Genomic DNA, 26,629 nt, shown 5'->3' with positions numbered 1-26,629 from the left:
TGTCTTCTTTTCTCCTTCACTGGATTAAAACACTGCTGCCTCATTTATGTTAGCCTTTGCCTTAGAAAATTCACATTTTTTTCATTTTTCCTTGTCATAGTATGCCTCTGTTCCCCTATATTTTCCACAATGAAAGGCACTAAAATTAAGATTTTAAGGTGCAAACAAGAGCTTCTCAGTAAAATAAAACGTGTCTGTTGTTTTCTAATTTAACATAATTTTGTGGCATTGTTTTGAAATGCCAGTTCCGTGAAACTTCATGTTGCCAAACATATGCAATCTGTATAGTCACCCGTGGATTCTGGTTAATCTGAAATTTAGAATAAAAACTGGGAGGATGATAGATTAGTTTAAATCTGAGGTTACCTATGAATTGAATGCTAATCTTTATGAAAGACTAAATATAGTTATTGAGATGACAAGGCCTGAAATTCGGATATCCTTTTGGCAGGTGTAATGACCACAAAAAATAGTGTTTCCAGGTCAAAAATCTTTGGTTTGCTTTAGCCACAGGCTGTAAAGGAGACAGTGTTAGTTCCTCTAAAACAAAATTTATGTCCCATGGAGGAACTTGTTCCCTGAATGGGAACCTCAGTAAGAAAGTGCCTCTTAGAAATATCCTGCAGACTTTCAGGAAAAACTATAGGAATGTTTATGCTTTGATGAAATAAGATATTGCTGTCAGATGAACCTTCAAAGCTGAGTAGCAAGATTCATTCTCAGACATATCTTCCAGAAACTGAAGTACTGCAGGCACTGGTGTTGAATGTAGTTTGATTCCTTGTCTGGCTGCCCATAAGGAAAATGGTGTCCAGTTGCCTCTGTAGGTCTTCCTAGTCATAGAGTTTTAGGCTACTGTAAGGATTTTGACCTCCCTATTTATGTATGCTAGGTTCCTGGCCACTAATATAATTTAAGATAGCATGTGAGTAGCTGAGAGACTGAAAGCCCAGGTGAAGCTTGCTGGATAGGTCAGGTTGTAAGCCTATGTAACATAAGAGGAGAAGGAGCTTGTATGTCAGAAAACAAACACATAAGAGGGAACTGTGTTTCTCAGAGGGCAGACTGGAACTGAGACTTACTTTGGTCTTGCTCAGTTTGCCTTTCTGCAGAAGTTTTACTATTAGTGTCAAAGGACAGAAGGCATCTAGAAGTCTCCAAAGGCCACTGATGGACTACAGAATTGCACAGTATCAGTCCCAGTGTAGGGATTATGTAAAATAAGATGCTGTATTTGGTACTGCTCAGGGATGTAAGCAAGTTGCAGCAAGTTTCTCCCAAGTGGTAAAATAGCCTCTTGGTTATTACTGGGCTGAGGGATCATTTTTGGAGAATCAGTAAGCCTCTTGAGCTTGTTCACAAACAGCTAGCTTGTCCTGGAATATGCACTGCTACCAGAAAGTGATGCAAAGTCTTTGACAGGAGAAAGTGATACAAAGTCATGGCCTCATTCCCATAGTCTATTGGTCTCTCAACATAGGAGATATGAGTAGGTTCCACTCTGTTTGTTTAGACACCACACTACGTTTGTGTTATGGGAGTGGAATGCAACTGCATCCTGGGGAAGGAGATCCTGAAAGGCTTGCATTTAGAGGAGTACTACCCTCATCTCCAGGATATTTATGTGCAAGGAAACTCTTTGGTCTGTCCATGTCCATTAGGCCATCAGCCCTAAACAGTTCCCATAAACTCCATTGCCATGTCCATGATAACTCTGACAGTGAGAAGTAGAGGAGCAAAAAAGCATTCCTGCAAGAGTTCAATTGTTTTTATTTTCTATCCACCAACAGAGTTGCTGGCAGGCAGATTAGAGAAGGACTAATGGTTTGGGACCAGTGGTCTGACATCTCTAACCAATGAAACTTTACAGTCCACTGTAAAACCCCACATAGTATATTGGGCAAAGGGAACCACATAAATAGAAGCAGCTTTTAGTCCCAACACCTTTGAGCATTAAGGCTGTTATAGGAGCAGTGTGACAGAGCAGAGATTATAGAGCTAACTGTATGTTAGACATTTCTTACAGTGAAAAATGGGATAATCTGGTCACTGTATTCAGATGGCAGCTAATATAAGTTTGCACCTGCAGGTTAGTTTTCACCAATATCTTCTTGAACAATTGCAGTATGTAGTCCTATGCTTGAATCACTGACTCCCTAATTATGGCAGTTAGGAACAATTTAGCCAAGAATCATAAGACTCTGATCCCCTGCAGTCTCCGGTGAGTTGCCAGTGTCACTGCCACCATGCATTTGTTAAACATCCCGAGGGCTGTAGTAAACCTTAGGGAAGGGCTCAGAACTGACAGTGACTACATCCCACCAAAAAGAACAGAAACATTCTGGATGCTGTATTTATTTTGATGTGCAGATGGGAATCTGTAAGGTCCAAAAAGCACATCCATTCACCTTCCTGTTGGAAGGGAAATACTAACTGCACAGTGACCATCTGGACTCTGGTTTTCAGTATGTAGTGGTCTAAGCTAGTTAAATTTAATATGGGCTTTAGTTTCTTCATCATTTTTGGAAACAAAAAGAATTGCAAATAAACGCCAGAACACTTCTGATCTGGTGAGTCCAATTGGGTTAGTCTTTTGTGCAAGAGGCTTGTATCCTTAATTCTGGTTGCTGTTTTGTGATAGGATGGGATGGTGGTAAGATAAACAAAAGATTGCCTTTGGGGAGAAATGAAGGGAATCTTCTAGCCACCAGAAGTAATCTCCTTTATCCATCCATTGTCCTGTGTGACGGCCTGTTATGCCTGCAAATGAAGGGATATTTGATTCCCGACTGGAGAGTCTGGCAAGTCATCACAAATTCTGTGTCTTACTCCTAGAGGTGGAGCTATGGAACTCTTGTTTCTGTGGATCCTCTTTATCTCTAGGGCAGCATCCATTTTGGAAATTCCTGTCTCCATGGGAAATTTTGTCTCATAGATGTTTGAATGCTTGCTATTTAACAAATTCCATGAATTTTTCTGGTTCCTCAAAAGGGTCCTCTGAAACACAAAGAACTTAATGCTTACAGCTGTGAGCATCTTACCTACCTTCTTACTCTTCTGCAGCTTTCCTTTCATTTGAGGTGCAAACAAGAATGATCTGTCATATGGAAAAATAGTGAAAAATGCTTTGAAGTTGCTGCAAAACTGTAGTGTTTGAGTCAAGCATGCCATCATATTTCTGTGCTAGAGCCAGATACTCTTATTGCTGCATCAGCCACACTGTGAATCACTGTCATGAAAAGCATAGAAACAGTAGTCATTGTTGCCACCTGTGACATCAGCTTTGAAATGAGATCACTGGGAGACGACTTTTTTCAGCATGTCTAGTGTACATTCTTCTAGATCATGCTGAAAATCTGCCAGGTGAGCCAGGTAATTCAGTGGCTTCTCAGAGAATATAACTGAGGTGTAAACACATTTTCCATATTGATCCATGGCATGTGGTGAATCCGCATCTGAGGGGTCGATCACAGTGCAACTTTCTGAGCACTCTTTATTTAGGGCTTCTGCCACCACAGTGGAGTTAACCAAGGGAGCTTTACTTCAAAGGATCCCTGTCCGGGTGGGGGAGAATACAGATGACCTTTTCTGGTACCTAGGGATGGCCTCCACCACATCTGGTTCTTGACACACCCTAATCGCTACCAGTGCAAACATTCTGTCAGCAGAAAGGGACCACCTAAGATCTTGCCATGGTCCCCCTCAATGCATGAGTTCTAGTATATCGCTAAACTTGAGGTCTTTAGGATGACACTGGGGAGAGCTTTCCCTTCATCTCGATCAGTCTCTGGGGTAGGGGACTTTGTGAGGCCAAAGTCATTCTCATAGCTCTAGTCTGACCCCTGATAAGCATTGTTTATTGTTATGTTTTTTTTTCTTATAGAGAAGCCCATTTTCCTCAAACTTCACAAAGGCCTATTATCTCACCTATCCTGCAAGCCTCAACCAGGCATTCAGTCCATGAACCTGTCCTGCTGTTGAACTGGATTGACTGGATCATACATAATCTGCAATATTTCTTAGTTGGCTTGTAGAAGCTACTAGTTATTGTACATCAGTGTTCAAATCTTGCAATATTGCTTCCAAGATGTCTGGCTCATTAGTAGCCTTTATAGAACCATACATCATAGATTAAGCTGCATGTTATTCTGATGTTCTGCCTTTACAGAAGCATCTAATTCTTATATTGCTAGACAAACAACCTTTCTGAGCAAATGTAGCTTTCTGCCCAGTGCTTTATCTAAAGTCTTGGAAACTTTTTTCCCCCTTGGATTCTGTCCAGAAAGATGCTATGGCTAGTAGGGCTAAACTCTAAACAAAATGTAGTTATCAGTTTTAAACACTCTGCTACATTTAGCAAAACAGAAAAGTAGAAGATTAAAAGTCATGTAAGCTCCTCTGTTATAAGATTACACATATTTCTAGTGAGTGAGCCTAAAATAGCCAAGTCTAAAAATTAAGAACACATAAAGAACCTAAGAAAAACTTTAAGGAAGGTTTGGAAAAACACTTTCAAAATCATAAGTGCACAATGATGTGACTTAAGAGAAAGGGAGATAAGAAGAATGTGTATCAATGCATATCCATTCATTGTACAGAAGTACTGCTGATTTGTACAAAAATACTCTAGGGTCATCCTAAGGCATCCAGAGCTTTCACCAGTCCTTCATACAGTAGGCAAACATATTTGTTCATGGAATTGTAGCAGTTTTAGCTTGGGGCAAACATATTGTGTTTCTTAATGTAAGGCATATAACAATATACTTGTGAAATGTGGGAGGAACTGGAAACTATTTTTCTTTTTTATGTAATTTAGAGCAAAATTGTGTAAGATTTTCTTGAGACAGTGTCAGCTGAGATTGCTGTATGAATAAATCTGATTTTTGCCCACCTCACCCCTTTGTTCCTGTTTTATTCTTAAGCCCTTTGGCTCCTGAGTTGTCTGCCATGTTGTCAATTTAACTTTGAAAAAGTCCTTATCACTGTTCTGTCATTTGTCCTTACTATAAATCACTATAATATTATATTATAGAGGTCCTCCAAAATTAATTACACTCAATAACTCTTAATTCAGTTACTCTGTCATTGATATATTCCCCAAATCTAGTTGTAAACTTCACTACACACATATTTAGTCATATTCAGGCTTACTTCTAAAATCTCTATTTAGTAATGGTACCCAGTACTGTCCTACATAGTATATGTAAACAGATAAAAATGTAGTTGGTTTAAAAAGAAAACATTAAAAAACTTACCACTGTCATTGCCTTCTGATGTATGTAAAACTAAGATTTGATTAGCAGTGCATATTTCTCTGACTTATATTTTACACTGGACAGATGTGACTTTAAATTAGGTTTGTTGGAACTATATTATGTAACATTCAAACTTTTTATAGATGATATTTCTCACACTGTGTACAAAAATACACTGTTTTTTTACATGACTAACTCATTAACACCTGTCAAAGTCAGTTAATGAGGTGCCACATTTTTGACTCTTTGCAGGCTAGATAGCAGTTGTCTGGAGCTGAAAAATAAAGACAATTTAAATGTGAGATAAATATTTTAAATTCTACAAATAAATCAGATTTTTCCTCTATTTGTTCATGTAAATTTTTTTTCACATTTAAACTGCTTAACTGTAGTAATGAATATCATAACACCAGAACTAAGCTTTAGCTACACACAGATTATATATTTCAACACAATTTGAGATTGGTAATTAATTAATGACCAAGTTGTTTTATTTTCACTATATTACAAATGTTAACAAATGGACCACTGATGACTTTTATTAAATGGGTATGCACCTTAGGACTTTGTTCCATTTTAATGTCCTTTTCAAGCTAAACTTCCATTACATATAGCATTATGTACAGACCATTTTTACTACAAAGTTCTCTTTCTGATTGCTAATAGTTCTCAGTTCCATATTGTACATCTCTGTAATCATTTTTTCACTTCTTATTTAGCATTGGTTTTCGTTTTCTAGCTTTAGCTTTCTTCGTTAATATCAACAGTAAATATAGCAATATTTTCAACTTTTTAGTACACTACTTTACACCAAGTCATCAAAATATCTCTATACTGAGGTTAAATTGTCTTTCAAGTATAAGACGTAGCATGTTATTCAAGTAATTTTTGTACTGAAGCAACTCATTTCTAAAATACATAGTCCCACAAAGTTCTTTTTTAACCAACACATCTTCAGCATGCATATGCTTCTTGTCTGCATGAACATTTAAGTAATACAGGATACAAGAACTTATAGGGTATAGAAATATTTATGCAAACATTTCCATGTAAAATGTCTACATTTTCTCAGTTTAGATACATTTCTAGGATTAAGACATATTCCTCCCACTGATCATATACAGTACATTTATTTAAACATTCACTCTATGCCACTTTTACCTTTATACTGTACTGTCTTTTCAACTCCAATATTGCCCTATATGCTTTACTAATTACTCTTTTCTGGTTTGCCATTTCTGTTTAGCCTCAATTATAAATTTACTGTTTGTGTTTTAACAAAATTACTATCCAACTTCTATATTTCTTCCTTGAATTCTAACATTAGACCTGCATATGCAAGTTAATTCAGGTTCAATAACCTAGAAGTTTGTCTAGCTTCATCCCATTTTATTAACTAATCTCCTTTTATCATCTGCTTCCAAAATCTTCCTCGTTCTTTCTTCTCCAAATGTTCATTACATTTTCTCCTGTGTCTTCCTGTTACTATACTCATGTGTCTTCCTGTTACTATATAGTATAACCTATTGGTGGTGTTCTTTTCTGAGTTCTAACGTCTTTTAACATAAAAAAACTTTTATGTATATAAGATTGTGTGCAATGTCCTCTGCATTCCTTTACTAGATCTGACTAAATGCCCACATTTGATTATGTTGTTACCTTCTCAGGCATTATGCCTGTCATATGCTTCCATATAAGCATATATACTCTATAATTAACCACATCTATTAATGTAAGTTGCATAGTCTTGTACTATACCTTGAAGTCTGTTAGTCCCAAACTACCCTATTCCTTTGTCAGTATTAGTTTTTTCCACTGTGCACTTTCTCTTTTGTTATCCTAAATAAACTTCTTAATTTCCTTTTTCATATTCTTCCTTATCTAATCTCTTGTTTGATACTCTTACATATAAGTCTGATCTGATCAAACAGTCTTAATTGCTTGCATCTTATTACTGATGTCCTTAAATAACAGTTTCCTTAGTCTTATGTCCTTACTATGATAACTGTTGCAGTATCTCTCACTGTTGGGAAGCAGCCTGCCAAGGATACTGCACACCATAAGCCAGTACACCAAAACAAGGGTGCCTTCATATTACACAATAAATCTGACTCATGACCTATGTATGATAATACATACTGGTACATGAGCCACATACAGGTGCAAAGCTCCTCAGAACATTGTTGCCTCCAGTCTAAGAAGATTACATCTCTCATTTTGATCTGACAGCCTTATGGTCTGGAAGAGTTTCCTATAGTTTGGGCAGATATTTGGTTCTGTTGCTGATCCTGCTATCGTGACATCATCAGTCCAAGTTAGTTTGTAGCCCTTCTGAGCTATGTTGAGAACACATTTGTCTGAAATTACCAGTCTCCAAAGAGGCAGGTATTGTGAAAGCTTTCCTGAAAGATTAGAGGGGAGACCAACAAAGCACAGCTTATAAGCACATCCCATATTACCAATGAGATGCTGGCATAGCTGCGAAGAATCAAACCCGGGTGATTATTACTGAGGGACCTGTGGGCATTTCATAGATTCTTAGAGAGGGCGTTCCTTATACACTTATTGAGGTTTGTCAGGAGTATGCTTCTCCTAGTATTATTTCTGTTGATAGTCTTGAAAGCAGGAAGCAGAAAACAAAGTATACCTCTCTTCCTGTTACTCCTTCTCCAGTTGATCCGCAGCAGAACTCCTTAGAAGTGAAAGTGGGATATGTCTTAAGAAGATTCAGATTCTGATATATAGTCATTGGTTTACTCCTCTCAGATCCACTCACATACAGGTTTTAAGTCAGAGAACAAAGATACTCTTTTCCTGACTCCCTTTTAGAAGAATTGTCCTTTGATGACTCTGTGTTAAAGGTGATGTAACATTTTCAATGTAAGGGTAATCAACACTCTGCAATACCGAAAAATACTATAGCTTGTTAAATATGGATGTTCTTAAGCCCTTAGCCATTCCTCCTGTGCTTGAGGCTTTACAGGACACTTTTTTTCTGCTTGTTAGATTTCTGAGTCACAGCCATCTGCCACAAAGAAACCAGATAGTTTTTAGAAGGTACCAGACTCTTACAAATTTCTGTACATAAGTCCTTCATCGGACTCTGCTGTGATTTCTGAGTCTGATAAAACAACTGATCTCTTACCCTCTACTTATACCTTGCCCATTGACAAGTAGAGCCATGGATAGGTACAGAAAGAAAGTGTGTACACTTCTGATGGACTTTCTTTCTGGACGATTATTACCAAACCCATGTGGCCAGGTGGGTCTACTTCTATGTTTTGAAGTTTCAAAACTTTGAATTTCGAAACTTCAGACCATTAAAATGGAGATTTACCGTTTTCCTCGCTGTAGTGCAATCTTGAATGGATTTATTTAATTAGCAGGGGGTGTGAGGGATGCAAAGGAGCTTGCCACCCTGCAGAATCTTAAAAAAAATGTATTTATATTTTGAAGTTTCAAAATTTCAGTCTTGTGGTCTCAACCATAAGAAATCTTCAAAATTTAGAAGTAGACCCAGCCAGGTATCTTTTGTCCTAATTGATTACATGAACAAACTAATTTCTGATTTTCCTGTCTCAGACAATAAATCCACCCTTTTATCTTTACTTAACTCTACTACTCAAGTAAAAAGACATTCAGTAAAGTGCAGTTATATTGCTGCTGATGCATCTTCCAGGGCGACAGTAAAGTAATTTGTTTTAAGAAGATATTGTTGGTTATATTTGCAATCCATGCTTGATGATATCAAGGTGAAATTGATTGATGCTCTGTTCGATATAGGCAATCTTTTTGGTTCAGCAACTGTTTAAAAGATAGAGGAAAATTATGCAAAACTTTAAGCAACTTTTCATATCCTCTGTAACAAAATTACAGAGGAATTATGTCTTAAAAGTAGGACCTGTCTTTCACAAGGACCAAATATGACAGCAAAAAGGTAAAATATTCGCTGAAAGAAAGTGGCAGGAAAAAAAAAACAAAATGGTTTTCATTGGACTTAAAGGATCATTTGATGACAAGCCTTCAAACTTATGACTACCCTTGTCCTTGTACTCCCCACCACTTTGGCCAACTCTTCTCTAATTTTCAGGGAACCTTTCTCAATCCTCAGGGAACTATAAAATTAGCCCCTAACCCCCACAGCTGTTCATTGTACCAAGGAAAGAGGGCACATGGATACCAGTTTTGGATTTTTCAGTCCTGAACACTTTTTTAACAATTCCAAAATTCAAAATGTTGAATTAAGACAGTGGTCTCCCTAGCCCAGTATGTGGTCATCAGCTGCAAAGCTCTCTCTCTCTGCCTTTAGAATATGGAGGGGGTGATCCTGAAAGAATATAAAGAAAACTAGATGAGTTTTCTGGTTTATATTAATAGTTATGATACTGCTGACGCATTTTCTATGGCCACAGCAAATGAATCAGTTTTAAGAAGATATTTTTGGTTATATTTGCAATCCGTGCCTGATGATATCAAGGTGAAGTTGCTTGATGCTCCCTTGACCATAGGCAATCTTTTTGGTTCAGCAATAGTTTATAAGAGTGGGGAAAACTACGCAAGACTTTAAGTGACTTTTTCTCTCCACTATAACAAAGTTACAAAAGAAGAATGTCTGAAAAGCAGTACCATCTTTCACAATTCAAAAATCTCTGCAAAAAGGTAAAATATATTGTAACAATAAATGTCAAGAAAAAAAACAAAATGTGTTTCAAAGGACTTAGTGTCATTTGCTGACAACCCTTCAAACATATGACTAACCTTCTCCCAGTACTCGCCACCACCTTGGCCAACTCTCCTCTAATCTTTCAGGGAAGCCTTCTCAATACCTGCCTTTTTGGAGACTGATAACTTTAGACAAATGGGTTTTATGACTAATTCAGAAAGGCTATAACTTTGAACATTCCTCCTCTCCTGCCTGGAATTCCTCAAACTTCTCCAAAACAAGAACAACTAGTTTATTGTACAAAAATAAATAAATAAATAAATAAATAAATAGAAAATTGTCCAGGGTTGTCAATACTGTAAACCACGTTGCCTGTTATCTCAGTTCGTTTGAGTGCTGATATTAGGCGAGGTTTACCTGTCATATCAGGTATGCAGTTTTATCTTGTTCGGAATTTTGTTGAGTTGATGCTACCTGTTAGGGAGTAATGATTTGGTTAAGTAATCACTCAGTGTTTTTCATCATTCAAAGGATATTTCTTGTAAATGAATCAAATTCCGAGTCCTTAATGTAGTTTACAGTCTTCTTTATCATCAGCAGTAATCAGCAGTTGAGCGCTGCTTCAAGGTTCACATTACTACATCTTGTTTGGATAGTGTACTGTAATAACTTCCATTACACTCATAATTTTAACATTTTGTTGCTTCACATGTTAGGCCAGCAATTTGGTTGCTCTAAGGTTATTGTCAAAAGACAGTTGTCCTGGAACAGTGAATTACTTTTTGAAGAAAAAGAATTGCAATGGCAGCTACGGTTAGATGCTATGAAGAAACAAAGACTGAATGACAAATTAACTATCAGCTGTATAGTAAAAAGGAGAGCAAAACGTTATAAACAATTTTTTGACAACAAATGAAGTTTTAATTTGTAGCTGTATACATATTTTATATATACACATATATACATAAACATGTTAACATTTTTTACTGTTTTTCACTGTTGTAGGATCTGTTATATTCTTTTAATACTGTTTTGTTACAATGTCTTCTTAAGCAGAAAGTAGGTTAATTGCAACTGCATTCCAGGTTGATCACATGTTTTTTCAATGTTATATAAGTCTCTGTTAAGGCTAGTTCTTTTATCTCTGATTATGCCTTCCTTAGCAAAGTGAAAGCGCTATTTTGTACTTTGTGAATAAACTTTGTTCAGTATATGGTCACAGCAGTGTTGTTATAGTTCGTTCTGCTTTTTGCTTTGCTTGTATATCTTTAGCATTTAAGACTACAGCTACCAGTTCCTGGTTGAGCTCGCTGGAGGAGTTAAGGTGTGTTTTTCTTTTTGGAATTGTTTGTATACTGCAAAAAACCCTGGTTCCATGTTCTTTCCTCTTTGCCAGTTTATCTTGTGCAGGTATGTAGATGTTTTTAATCCAAAGATAGAAGATTTGAAGTAATACAGGATACAATAACTTGAAATGAAATTCCAATTCTCCGCAGAGTTTTATGGAAGGATGGAAAGCATTTCTATTAGTTTGCATTTGTAATGAGAAGTTATTATCCACATAAATCATTGTGTCCCCAACCTTTACAGTTATTCCCTATCTCCACAAAATAGAAGACATTTATTTTTTTAAAAGTGATATGTCTCCGACTTAATCAGTACAGGTCTCAGCTGGAGTCACAATCTTACTTTAGGTGTGCTTTCTTTTTTAATATCAGCCATAGAAAGTTGAGTCCATGTGCTGACGCATTTTCTCATAAATTCTATACAATCCTTCCCTTCAGTTTGTTCTGGTACTGCTGTAAACCTCAGGTTAACTCTGTGTGGTCTATCCTTAAGTTCTGTCAGCTCCTGCGCTATTTGTTTTAATTGCTGTTACACTATTATTTTTCCTTTCATCTCCTTTTCAATATTTTCCATACTAGCTATTTTCTCTAGTTAAAACATCTGATTCCTACAGCCTTTTGTTTTTTTGTCTGTGTATAGTCCATCAGGGACCCACTTATATCAACAATGTATTTATTTTATTTATCCTTTGATGACTGGGTTAGTCTCACTAAGCTAGTGACCCCTTTACAGGAGAGATCCAAGCTGGCATTTATACAACTAGGGAACATGTAGTCATGACAATGAGGACTGTCTCCTACTCATCATTGCTGCAAGTGGGACCTATTTTAGAGGAGCATTTCCTGTTTCCATTCCAGGCACAGAGGCAGCCCAGAGAAACAGGGAGGCAGATGAAGAGAAAAGGAAATGATGGGGTAGTGAAAAAATGGAGGAGAAAGCAAATATTGAGACTGGTGAATTTGTGCAGGATTTCAAAGAAACCTGTTTGATGAAAATGAGTCAGCAAATGATGAATGTATAATTACAACCTTCCAGTCAGGAGAGTTGCGGGATGATTTATTCAAAGAAAAGCTGGTACAGAGTAAACCAGAAAATGAAGGAGATGTTTCCTGGGAGGATTTTATGTTAAAATACAAAAGGATGTTGCAGAGACAATTCTGAAGAATACCGGTGAGATGGAAAAGAAAACATACACAGAGAAAGTAAAAGAAGGCAAAAATGGAGTAGTAGAAGAAAATGAAAAACAGAAGTATGTGGTAAGGATTCAAAGTAAAGGAGACAAAGAAATGGACAGGTATGAAGTAGACAATTTAATAGCTCCTTTGGGTGTAAAAGCACATAAGGCAAGACAATTTAGTCTTATTAACAGAGACATTTTGTGACATTACATTTGAGACTGCTTTTTCAATTAAAATGTTTCTTGGAGAATATGAAAAAAGAAAGACTGTAACTCATGGAATCATTATGGGATAAAGGCATTTAACAGGGAAGCAAAAAAGAAAATTCATGTACAATTTCAGAGGTAGAAAGAGAGATTTTGAAAGGACATCTGAAAACTTTGTGTAAGGAAGTACTGAACATTGCAAAAGTTTATGACAAAAGGAGTTTATGGACTGGTGACTGGGATTGTAATATTGTGGTAAAAATTGAAAGAGAAGAAATTATACATATACCAAGCATAATAAATGTGGAGGGGATTATGGGTGTCATATAATACAGGGGACAACCAAACACATTTTTTTGTGGAAAAGGACATTTGATAAGTAACTATGACAAAAGAAAAATATATATTTGTGGGGAAATGGGACATGTTGCACAGAATGTGAATTAAAATATAAATGTAACAAAATTGGACATTTATGGAAGGATTGCAAAAAATGAAACTAAGAGTAAGGAAAAAGAAAGAGAAGAAGAAGAACAACAAAGAGAAGAAAATTTAGAAGTAGTAGAAATAGAAGAAAAATAGATGAGAAAAAATAATGAAGAGGACATAGAAAATGTTTTGAAATAAGTGATGAAGAAGACATAAATTGGGAGGTAGTAAAAGAAACAAAATTCTATTCTTAAAAGGGTAAAAGACAAAAAAAGAAAATTTAAAGAGATAAGTACAAAAGAAAAAAGGAAATGGATAAAAAATAAAAAAATATACAACTAATGATGGGTTCCTATCACATAGTTGAACTTTTACAAGTTTGAACCACATATGGTCGAGACCATACGTTCGAATTTGTAAAAGTTCGAGTGTTGAATGGAAATCTCCATAAGCGGAGGTTTCCATTTTGTTCAATGTGGTGTGATCTCAGAGTTGGTATATTTAAGTAGCAGGGGGAGACAGGCACAGCCCCCCCATGTGGGGGGTGCAGGGGGGCTTGCCCCCTGATTACAATGTATTTTGTTGTTTGTTCTTTTTTTTTTGCCATAGTCAAAGTTTTGTAACTTTGAACATAATGGTTCGAACATTAGGTGTTCGGAGTTATGGAACTTCGACTATGTGATATAGACCTGCTAATGATTGGGGGTTGGTATAATGGTTAAGGTGTTTGAATCACAGGCACAAGGTACATTGAGTCTCACCTTTGGGAAGGAAATTGGTCAGGCTTAGACTGGGCTATTAAGAAAGCTAGCTTAGTAATTAGCAGTGGACTTATGAAACCATGGATCTAAAGAAAAGGGAAAAAGAACATTTTAGAATGCTTTCTATAAATGTGAATAGTATAAAAAATAGTAAGAAGAATATGAATTTTGGAGTAGTGTAATACATGTAATGTACATGTAATTTTATTAGAAGACACAAGATTTTTAACAAATGAAGAAATAATTGCAAACAGAGAAACTATGGGGTGGAAAGATAATTTGAAATTTGTGAAGTGAGATGTTCTGGAATAGCGATATTCTGTAGAAATATAGTAAATATATTAGATGTAGCTTTAGCAAAACTGTGAAGATTAACCATTGTAGATTTAAATTGGAAAGAATAAGGAAAAATATAAAAATGTTTTTTTACAGTGGCAATGTGATGTGAGAAAAGTAGAGAAAGAAAATATAAAAGAACATGTAACGAAGCATTGGAAGATTTAGAACATAATGTTAGAAAGAACTTTGACAAAGAAAAATAATTGTATGAAAGAAATCAAGAAAAAAATACAAGAATTGGTATATAAGCAAATGTATTTTTGCAAGGAAAAAGAGAGGAAGTATTTAGTTACTTAAGCAGATTAGTAAAGGAAGATGTTAATGTAATGAGAGATATAAAAAATGTAAAAGGAGAAACAGAAAGAACTCAGGAAAAGATTATGGATAGTGTAGTACAATACATACAAAAAATGTTTAAAGAAAAAAGAAGGTAGTGGAATAAAAAGTTGGAAAAGGAGATTTCTTTAAATGAGCTAGATAAAGTATTAGCACAAGTAAATATAGATTGGGCTGCAGGGCCAGATGGAATAGGGTATGAAATTTATAGAAATTTAAGGGATTGGCAAAAAATATTATTTAATGATTTTGAATGAATGGTTGAACAAAGGTTTTATGTATAAATCATTATGCAGTGGAATACTTAAATTCATATGGAAGAAGAAGATAGAAGACAATTAAAAACCTGGAGACAGATAGTATTGAATAATAATGATTATAAGATCTTTATGAAAAGAATACAAAAGAGATTTGAAACTAAAATAGAAAATATTATGGAAGATAGTAGATACAGTATAAAGTGGAAGGATTGTCAAAAATTATTAATGATAGACAAATTGTGGATGATATTATGAATAGAAAAGAAGAAATGAAAATCATGATAGGAGTCCTTAATAAGGCATTTAACACAATTAGACATGAAATTTTGTGGTTAATGAAAAAATATAAGTGAGAATAGAAATTATACATGTCGGCGTGTAACAATAATACAGTAAAAATACTTGTTAATGGTTGGTTAAGCCAAGAGGTACGTATGAAGAGTGGTATAAGATGGGATGCCCAGTGAGTTGTATACTTTTTGCATTAGTTATGAATATAATTCTATGTGAAATAAATTGCAAAATGAAGGAGGCAGGGTATATAACACCTGAAGAATTAAGAAGTATAGTTCTGTTAACATAATCAGATGACATTATAATAATTGCAGAAAACACAATCTGGATAAAAGAAGTAAATTGCACAAATGAGTGTATAGAGATGATATGGATGGCTTTAAATTGAGAAAAGTAAAGGTTTTAGTGATGCAGTAAAGATCGGGAGTATGTATTTTACAGTGATTAAAATTTCTGTGTTAGGTATAAAATTTCTGAATAAAAATGTAAGTAGACTTCAATGGGAAAAAACAATAAACAATGGAAGAAGTACAACAAACCTGTCATTTCTGGGCAACATATAAATTATTGTTCAGAAAAAAATGCTTATTTGATAAATTCAGTACTGATGGAAAAATAGCATACTTAGTAAGTGTATTTATATTGTCAGCAGTATTTTAAAAGGAATTATTGCAGATAATGTTTTCATTTATATGGGGTTCTAAATTAAACCCAGTAAAAAGAGAAGTTTTGTATGTAAATAAAGAGGAAAGAGGTTTAGGGTTAATTAACCTAGTGACATACACTGCTTCATTAAATTTGTACAAAGTGTTAAAGTGGATAAATGAAAAAAATGAGAGTAGTAAAATTGTATAAATATAAGTTTGATAAATTTTGAGGTATTGTAAAAAGAGTAAAAATAAAAGGAGTGCATAAATGAGAAAATAAAATATTAGCAAGAAAAAATATTTTTGTGGAAAATAAAAACTGGCGATATAGAAAAAGTTAAAAAAGCATGGAATAAGAATGTAATGATGAAACATTACAATGTAAAACCATAAGAAAATCTAACAGACGAAAAAATTAAAGCTATTAAAATAAGAAGCCAGTGTTATAATCAGAAAGTAGAATGTCAAGATTGTTTGTGAAGAGTGGTAATAGAAAAACTGCCAGTTAAAGGAAATATGCCATGTAAGAAGAAAAATGATAGAATATGTTTACATTGTCAAACATTGTCAAGAAGAAGAAACTATGGAATATGTGTTTTTGAAATATAAAAGAGTGAAAATGTTATGGAGAAAACTATTTAAAGAAGATTTTTTTCAAGCTATAAAAGAAGTGGGTAAAATAAACATGGTTATGATTAAATACGGACATTATAAGAATAGATAAAAAGTTGTGTTATATGCATTGTCTGGAATGAAGGAATAAATGAAATTATGTTTAATGGTAAATGGATTTTAGCAACAGTATTAAGTAAAATCAGATGGTTGTTATGGAAAAAGGAGTAGGGATCTAACAGGGATGAACATTTACTATGATTGTGTAAACAGATTTGTGTATGTACATATTTGGACACTTATAAATATTTATAAATATATATCTATTTTGTAAATAAGAATTATTTTTATATATGAATAAATAGCACCTACTCTTTTTGATAAATGCAAATAAATGCATGAAAATACCCTTTTGGAAATTAAATACCCCTGCAAGTTAGAACATTCTTAGCACCCCACTAAGAGAGGACCTAGTGGTGAGAGATCTGGGTACTCAGATAGTAATCTGAACATTGACCACCATGTATCCACACTGGGAAGGAAGTCCTTCTGTGTGACTCGGCTTATAAGTAAGGGCATGGCATCCAGATCTAAGATGTCACAGTACCACTGTACTTGACCCTCTTCAGACTAGTAATCAAGTACAATGCACTGTTTGGCATGTACCTCACCAGGAATCTGCAACAGTCGGGGTATCTTCAGAGGTTTCTCACCAAAAACTACAGGGTAAAACCGATATGTCCTACTTAGACTTATTAAAAGCCCTATCACTGTATTCAGTTTCCTATCGATTACTGAGGGGTGAGCTAGTCCTGACCTACAAAGTAGTCTGACCCAGCCCTGATGGAAATGTTGCATATTCACAAAACTAACTGCAAGAGTGTCACCCACTTCATTGATCTAAACCTGATCTCTGGCACAAAGAGATTGTACTGGAGAGACAGATATGTGTCTCAGAGATTGCCCTCCTCTGGATTAGGCTTCCTATTCACATGAAGCAGACCCATTCCCTGACCATCTTCAAGTGCAATCTGGACCAATAGATGGGAAATCACAGATTCACTTCGGTGATGGTGCCCATGTTCCATATGGACAGAGGCACTCTGTAAAAATTGTTAAAACTCTGCTTACTGACCCTTGTTATCTTTCCCCTAGGGATAGAAAATTAACCTAGTAGTCTCATATAAAACTGTGGTAGGTGCCATGAGATCTTTTACATCTACCTGAGCTACTACCAACTCAAGCAGATGGGATGTCAGTTTAATGTCTCATCTGAAAGATGGCACATTTGGGAGAGTATCACCTTCCTTATGCTGCATTGCATCAAAAGTGAATTGTGCTACCTTTTGCACCGCTAAAACTGCTGTATGTAGATTTACTACCACAAGCTTGAAAATCATAATCCCATAGCCTTTATACTGAAAGACCAAAATGATGAATACCATAGTATCAAACTCTCAGATTTGCTCCCCTGCAAGATCCATGTTAGCGTTAGTTTGCACTAGATCTTCAATCCACACCCCTACAGGACATATGTTAGCACTCGTTCCTGAGTAGGGGGAGTCAGTATTCAAGATTTTTAGACATTGGTCTTCAGCATTTTAATTATTCCATGGTATGGTCTCAGGATTATGATTTTTAAGATTATGGGCTTCGAGATTGTGATAGTAAACCATATATATATATATATATATATATATATATATGGTTCCCATTCAGAAGCCTGAAACATCATAAGCCTGAAAATCAAAATCCTGAAACCAAAAGCCTGAAAATTCAGAATCCTGAAAACTCAAAATCCTGAAAGCCCAAAATCCTGAAAGACCAAAATCCTGAAACTCAAAATCCTGAAAACACAAATAATGCTAATATGTCACTATAAAGACACTAATATCTACCAACTGACCCTGACCCTAACCCTAACCCTAAGGTCCACACTCACCTGACCCCTAACCTAACTCACTTAAACCGCCTAACCCCAATATTTGTCACTATTGCATACATGCCTAACCTGCCTAACCCTAACTCACTTAAACCACCCCTAACCCTAAAATAAAACCAACTTTACACTTACCTGACCCCAACGCATGACCTAACACCACAGGGCTAACAATAGCAAAGCCACAATGACATCAGTATGTCTATTTTGTGTTTTCAGGATTTTGAGTTTCAGGATTTTGGTCTTTCAGGATTTTGGGCTTTCAGGATTTTGAGTTTTCAGGATTCTGAATTTTCAGGCTTTTGGTTTCAGGATTTTGATTTTCAGGCTTATGATGTTTCAGGCTTCTGAATGGGAACCATATATATATATATATATATATATATATATATATATGTGTGTGTGTGTGTGTTTGTGTGTGTGTGTGTTTGTATATGTGTATGTGTATGTATGTATATATATATATATATATATATATATGTAGGTTCATAGGTAGGTACTAGGCTATTGGCCCTAGGGCCTATATAAGCCTAGCCAAACAGTGCCCTGGCTTTTGCCACCCAAGAAAATTATTTTCCTGTTCCCCTGTCAAGCAGAGCCTCAGAAGTGATCCCCGGGGTGAATTTCCTATCTCCCATCCAATCATCAAGATTTTTCTTGAAGAGTGCTAATGAGGAGCTTTGTTTGATATAGATAAGTAGTCTGTTCCAGAGTATGGAAAGTCTCTGAGACAGGACTCTATCCCTCCAGCATGTTCTGTTTATTGTGTTGACAAGGTTTAGGTTCCTAGAGCGTGTAGCTCGGAGGGATTGGGATTTCTTTACGTGGAGCATGTCCAACAGCTCTGGGTTTGACATAGCTTTGTATGTTAGGTAGAGATCACCTCTGAGTAGGCGATATGCGACAGAGTAAATCTGGAGTCTTTTGAGGTGGTCTGCATAGGGCATCTGTTTGAGGCTGGTAATCCTTTTTGTGAGGTATTTCTGTGGCCTTTCCAGTTGTTGTAGATGTCTTGTGAGGTACATACCAAAAGGGGCGTTGTACTCTATAATGGGTCTAATGAGTGATGAGTAGAGGGGAACAATGACCTCTTTTTTCTTGGATGAGAAACCTTTTGTGATGAGGTGTGCCACATAGAAGGATTTCCTGACTACTGTGGCATGTGATTATCAAAGGAGAGACTACTGTCCACCTGTGTCCCAAGGTGTCTTATCACACTTTCAGTGTTAAGTAGACTACTGCCTATGTGGTAGTTCATGGGTACAGAGTTTTTACCAAAAGGGATGACAGTGCACTTTTTGGCATTGAGCTTGAGGCTATGGCTTTGACACTAGGCATCTGTCTCAGTGAGGCCCTTTTGTAGGATGTCCACATCATTAGGAGATTTGGTTATGGCTTCTAGTTTGCAGTCATCTGCGAACTTTGTTAGCCAAAGACCTTCTGTGTTAGCCTGTACTTCAGAGAAATAGATAGATACCAAACAGGAGAGGACCTAGGACTGAACCCTGTGATACTCCACTTGTCACTGGTCTGAAGTTGGATTTAGAGTCTGCTACTTTCACAGTGTGGGTTAGTTCAGTGAGCCAGTTGGCAACCCATCTTGTGACATAGGGATTTATACCTAGTTTAGTGAGTTTGTCTATAATTCCAGAGTGGGGGATGGTGTTGAAAGCCTTGGCGAGATCTAGATAGGCTTTGTGTAGCACTTTACCATCATCTACAGCTTTGGTGACCACTTCAAAGAAGTCTGTCAGGTTTAGGAGACATGATCTGCCTTTTACAAACCCGAACTGGGTAGGGTCCAGAGTTTGGAGATTACCAATGTCATTCTTTATAAGTTCCATGATGATACACTCCATAGCCTTGCAGACCAGGCTCATCAGGCTAATGGGGCAGTAGTTCCCGGGGTCTGTGGTTGCTCCCCTTTATGGAGTGGGATAACCGTTGCTATGTGCCATTCAGTGGGCACAAAGCCTGAGGTGAGGCTATGATTGAACATGGTACTTAGGCGGGGTGCCAGTTCGTTCTGTAGTTCATGCAGAACACAGCCTGGGATGTTGTCAGGTTCCATGGATGCTGTGTTCTTGGCTTTGGAGAGTATGTTTTTTACCTGTGCAGCTGTGATTACAGGTACTTTGCATTCTTCCGGTATAGAGATAGGCCCTTTAGGGGATGAGAGAGGGGTAAAGTTAGCACTGAACCTATCTGCCAGGATGTTGGCAATATCAGTTGGTTCTGTATATTTAGTGCCATTGTGCTGTAACTCAAAGCAGATCTGAGTGTTGCCATTGAGATTCTTGATATAGCTATAGAATGCTTTGTGGTTGTCTTTAGAGCCAGTGGCAATTTTGTTTTCGTAACTAGCTTTGGAGGATTTTATGAGGGATCTCAGCTTCTTACTGAGGCTGACCACAGAGTTCCACCAATCATGGGATTTTACTCTTTTTTGCAACAGTTTCTTTCTTCTGTTGTAGAGTTTGTTTATAGCAGGGGACCACCAGATTGGCTTCCTTTTTTGGAGGATAGCATCTTGGTTCTGTTAGGAATTGCATGATCCATGCACTTGTGTAAGTGTTTATAAAGTGCAATTGTATAGGATTCAGCAGTTGTGTCTCTACTGTCCGTCAGCATGGGTGTCGTGAAGATTGCCACTTCTGTCTTAAGAAGTGTGAAGTTGGCTTTGGAGAAATTTTTTACGGTGGTTTTCCTAATGGGGGGTGGAGCTGGGATGTGGATGTCTAGGGTGATTTGCTTGTGGTCGGATCTGACCAACGAGGAATTGACCTCTGGTGTGGAACACTGGTTGCCCATGTTGGTAATGACCAGGTTTAGGATATTGCTGCCCCTGGTGGGGGTGTGGATAAGTTGATCCAAAGCATTAGAATTTATGAATTCCAGAAAATGTTGAACACAAGAGTTGGTACATGAGTAGTTTTCCCAGTTAATGGTAGGGTAGTTGAAATCGCCCATTATTAGGGTGTTTGGCTGTACCCTAATAGTTTCCAGTGTATCAAGAAATGAGGAGTGGGAATCCTGGGGTATGGTGGGGAAACTGTAGCAAACTACAATTTGCATTGCAGTCTTGCCCAGAGTTAGTTGCACTTGGATAATCTCAGATCCATTATGCAAGGAGGCCCGACTGTCCTACTCTGGAGGCAGTCAGGGGTCGCTTATCTTTGTATCCAGATGTCTGGCTCAAATAACAAATGACAACTGGGTACAAAGTATAGTTTGCAGAGGATATTTCATTCCTTTCACCACTCCCCCTCCATTGATAACAAAAATCCTGGATGTTCCACCCAGTTACAGGGAACAAGCAATAGTAGAGTTCCAAACATTGCTAAGAAAAAGAGTCATCCAACCAGTCCCAGCAGACCAGACAGGATCCAGAACTTACTCAGGATTCTTTTTAGTTCAAATGTATGGCAGTGGTCACGGCTCACCTGAGGCATTTAGGATTCCAGGTGTTTCCGTACTTAGACGAATGGCTCCTCACCACCACCACCAGGCATCAACTAATACAAGCCAGGGACACCACTCTTACTCTCTGCAGTTATCTGGGAATTACAGTAAATTCAGAAAAATCTGCCTTGTCTCCATCGCAACATATCGTTTTTGTCGGAGCAGAATTGGACACCACCACCATCACCACTTTGAGACTTCCAGCAGAAAGAGTGTTACTACTTCATCAGCAGGTCCACAATATCATATCCAAAGACCAGGCTCCAGCATCAGAAGTGCTAAAATTCTTAGGCATGATGGCAGCTGCAATACTATTAATACCGTTGGGTCGCATGCACATGCGGATTCTGCAATGGCTGTTAATCACTCAATGGTCTTACCAAGAGCTCCCAATGTCTCATCTCATAATTATCACAAACACATGCAAAAAGGATCTTCAGTGGAGGTTGACCTCTCTTTATGTAACGATAGGTCGTCCTTTTGTTGTACCCCCACCAGTGGCCACAGTGACCAACCATGGACGCTTCCCTGATAGGGTGGGTGGGGGCATTTTAAGGGAACAACAGCCCAAGGCACATTGACTGAACAGGAGACACATCTGCATATCAATGTTCTTGAAATGAGAGCGGTACTTTTGGTGTTTCAGTACTTCCAGGACTCTCTTCCTTGGGGAACAATTGTGATTCAGATGGACAACATGTCGGTGGTCTGGTACTTGAACAAACAAGGAGGAACCAGGTCCTATCCCTTTTATCACGAGGCCCTAAGAGTATGGCAGTGGGTTACATCCACCCAGCGCTTTCTGTTAGCAACGCACATCCCGGGGAAATCCAGCGTGATAGCAGACAAACTGAGCAGGGCAATTTTGTTGCCTCACGAGTGGTCCCTCAAGAAAGAGATAGCGGAGAGAATTTTCCCCAGGTGGGGCCAGCCTTGCTGCAACCTTTTTGCCAACCACATGAACACAAAATGCAGAAGCTACTTTACCCTGATTCCCCCTCTGGGAGAAGCCCCAAGGGATGCACTTGTACACAATTGGCCTCCGGGTCTCCTGTATGCACCAATTCCCTTGATACCCAAAGTATTGCAGAAAGCAAAAGCCCTGGGAAGGACCACCATTCTAATAGCCCCTCACTGGCCTCATCAGATTTGGTTTCCCCTTTCATTGACTTCATCTGTTGGAAGATCCTTGGATTCTGGACCCAGTTCCAGATCTTCTGACGCATTCGTCAGGGGTTCTTCATCCCTCTCTTCAGTCCCTGAAACTGACAGCTTGGCTGCTCCAATTCCCAATATAGCCAGGTTCCATAACCTCTTGAATGAAATGCAGCATATATTGATATCTTCTCATAAGTCCTCTACTAAGAAGCTATACCTTAGCAAATGGAGAAGATTTTCTATATGGGCTTCACAAAATGACATTGATCCCTGCCAAGCCTTTATTTCCTCCATATTAGAGTTTTTTTACTATGCTTTTCAGTAAAGGAGCTGCAGCAGCAACAGTTTGGTTACAACTTGGTGCTATCTCTAATTTTCACCTTTGCTTTGAAGGATTAAACATAATGTCTCACAAGCTCTCTAAAGCTTTTCTCAAAGGGACCCTTCATCTCAGACCACCTGTGAAATCCTCTTATACCCCATGGAATCTAAATGTTGTGCTTTCACACATTATTCTCACAAATTTTGAACTAACTTCCTCATGTGATCTGAAATATTTGTCATGGAAGACTATCTTTCTAGTAGCCATCACTTCTGCCTGTGGAGTGTCAGCGCTACAGGCCTTAAAACCTCCTTATTTGAGTTTTCATGCTGATAGAGTGTCCTTGTGAAAAATTTTGTACTGAAGCTAACCTTAACCAGATGATAGATTTGCCAGTGTTCTTTCCCAAACACACCAACAACTTAAAGTATATGCTGCACAAGCTTGATGTTCATAGACAGCTCAGATTTTACCTCGATAGAACAAAAGAATTCAGAAAATCAGAACAGCTGTTCGTTTCCTTTTCAGATTCCAGCAAACAAAAATAAGTGTCTAAAGGGTCACCTGATTGTATCACATTTACTTATTCAGCTGTTAATCTACTTTTACAACACAAAATTAAGGCTCATACTACCAGAGCAGTGTCCACATCTTATGCCTTTTCTGCTAGGCTTCCTGTAGACAATATTTGTGCAGCAGCCACTTAGTCAATACCTTATACCTTTATCACTCATTACAAAGTTGACAAGGCCTCCAGGGACAGGGCCTTCTTTGGGCCTACTGTCCTGAAAAACATACTCCCGTGAGCCACCCAAGAAACATGGTGCTTGGGACGCTAGTCACGCTACCTATCTGTAAGAATGAACAGCGAGATAGAACAACTTCACATAAAGAAGTTATGTACCAACCATAACGTTCCATGTGAGTTGTTCATCTCACCTTCATTCTTACTTTCCTCCCTCCTACCCTCTCCAGGGTTTTTCGAGGACCAATATACTAGTTTTATCCTGGTTGCTCAATCCTTCTATGGGTTTTCTCCTAAAGAGTGATAGAATGGCATATGGTATTATTATACGCAGCAAACAAGATATGAGGTAACTCTAGGTGCATCATGGGATAGGGACTTAGCCTCAAGCTGTCTGAATACCTTGAGCTTTTTAGTAGGCCAACTCAGAGCCGAGGATCGGCTCCGAAACCATCTGTAAGAATGAAGGTGATATGAACAACTCACATGGAACGTTATGGTGAGTACATAACTTCTTTTTATTGCTTTTGGTAAGTAGTGAAACCTCCACTACTCGTCCATGTAGAGAACCTTAGAAATAATTATCTGATACTAAACATGGATAGATAAATATAGATTTATAAAGTGGCCTATATAAAATGTGTGTGCATGTGTGTGTGTGTATGTCAGCGTGATTTTATGTAATCTGTTTTATTCCTTATTAAACAGTTTGACTGCAAGAACATGCAAGTGAGAATAAGTAAAATACAATCTTGAAAGAGTTCTAACTTCCTGTTTATGGTGAGACCTTTGCTGTCATTTCAGCCTCATGAGATCACATTTACCAAGCTCTGAATCCAGCTGTCTTTCTATTAATGTAGGAGTATTTTGTTAATTCCACCAAAGGGCCTGTTTGGGATTTGTCAAAAAAAAGGCTTCATTTACAAAACCCTTAACCACATAAGGAATGTTTTGCCATAAGATGGAAAAGCAAATCTCTAGACTGGCTTTACTCTATCAGTCTGCATTTGATTTTGATTATCTGCAAAGGACATGTACTGTAAAGGACTTCTTCTGGGAGAGCATTAATATCTGATGTCAGGAGCCCAAACTTTTTAACATACGTTGTTTAGTTGCCATATGATTTTCTTTGCTATAATGATAAAAAGACATTCCCCCGGATTCTCAAAAGCTTGCACAGAGTGCAAGATCTGTGCAGGAGCTCAAGCAGGCAATATGTCTGCCGTGCGATCGAGGAACAGCCTGCAGGGCGTGCAAGAGCACTCCTGCACTAATCCTGCTCGGACTAAGCCGTGGTATGCAAATCACCCCATTTGCAGGAGAAATCTATGCAAATGAGGTGATTTTGCAATCCAGGAAGCTTGCAACAATCCATGCAAGACTAGTACTATCTGCAGAAATGTACTTGGTTAGTAACCGAGTACATTTCTGGAAAATCCAAAACAGAGCTGCGACAGCCCCAAATAAGGGCTGGATATCATATAGTAAGCATGCTAATGTCTAAGTATAAGGCCATTGGTACTGCAAACAACAACAAAAAAAAATACAAAAATCATCCTTTTTTTTAGCCGATTTCGACTGTTTAAGCATAGGGCAGTGGCGAGCAAACGGGATTGGGGGGAAAATAATAAAATAAACCTAAAATAAGCAGTCTAACTAAAATCACTATTTAGCCATGTAAGTCAGTGGCAGGAAGAAGACATCCAGGCCAGTGAGTAGTGGTTGCTAAGGGGGGAGGCTCAGTGTGAGACATGTAACTATGCATTAGCAGGCAATTCTATGCAAATGAGGGGAAGGACAGTGAATCCCAGTTTTCCCCAGCATGTGAATCAGGTCCCAACACTGTAAGAGTAGGCATAGCTTGGTGCAAGCCTAGGAGCTAGATGACATCATGGGGGGGTACCAGGCATACTGTAAGCGGATTGGAGCCCTGCGGTTTGGGTTTGCTCCTAGCTTAGCAGAGCTAAGCTAGGGGGTGTGTCTAAACCTGCCTAGCAGTCTTTACAGAGCCTAAGCGGGTGTGCACACCGCGCACCAGGTTTTACAGGAAGAAAAAGAAGTTAAACCATGAAATAGCAGCAGTGTGCATATTTGAGAACTGTGTTTGCGCGGTGCGCACACAGGCTTAAATTGGAAGGCAATGGGAAGGGAAAACAGCAGTAGGAAGGTAATCAAGGAGAACTAGCTTAGTTGCCAGGTGAAATGTATTAGAATCAGCCAATTACACAGGCAGCAGACCAGCCCAGCCGAGAACACTACTATAAACTATGCAAACACCTTCCCCTCTGGTTTTTCCCACACCCTACACAGTGTAAACAAGCGGGGAACTTTTAACACTCACAGCAGCAAAATGATCAGGGCTGCAATAGCAATCATACAACAACTTGTGGAAGAGGCTGAGGGTGGTGAGGATGTGAATGCTGTTGGCCAACCCACAGTGAGGAGACAGAGAAGAGTGTACAGACCCAGGGCAACCTATCAGGGGCTAGATGAGCTGGAGATAGTGGAGCAGTATAGGGTGGACAGGGACCTCCTACAGCAAATTGTTGAGCTGTGCCGGCCACACCTCACACACAGAACTAACAGAGGGGAACCCATCCCAGTGGATACCAAGGTATGTGTAGGCCTATGAATACTAGCTACAGGTACCTTCCAAAGGCCAACTGGGGATATGAT

General features: G+C 37.9%; 1 protein-coding gene across 2 annotated transcripts in view; it reads left to right on the top strand.

Annotated features, from left to right (window-relative positions):
- Positions 1-26,629, top strand: part of LOC122799914 (lateral signaling target protein 2 homolog) — a 746,347-nt gene that overhangs the window by 611,035 nt on the left and 108,683 nt on the right. The gene's annotated exons all lie outside the window — the stretch shown is intronic.

Source organism: Protopterus annectens, chromosome 4.part0 (genome assembly GCF_019279795.1).
Source record: "Protopterus annectens isolate FY-2018-M chromosome 4.part0, PAN1.0, whole genome shotgun sequence".
NCBI lineage: Eukaryota > Metazoa > Chordata > Ceratodontiformes > Protopteridae > Protopterus > Protopterus annectens.
The sequence above is the reverse complement of the archived record's forward strand: the minus strand, read 5'-3'. Positions and strand labels throughout refer to the sequence as shown.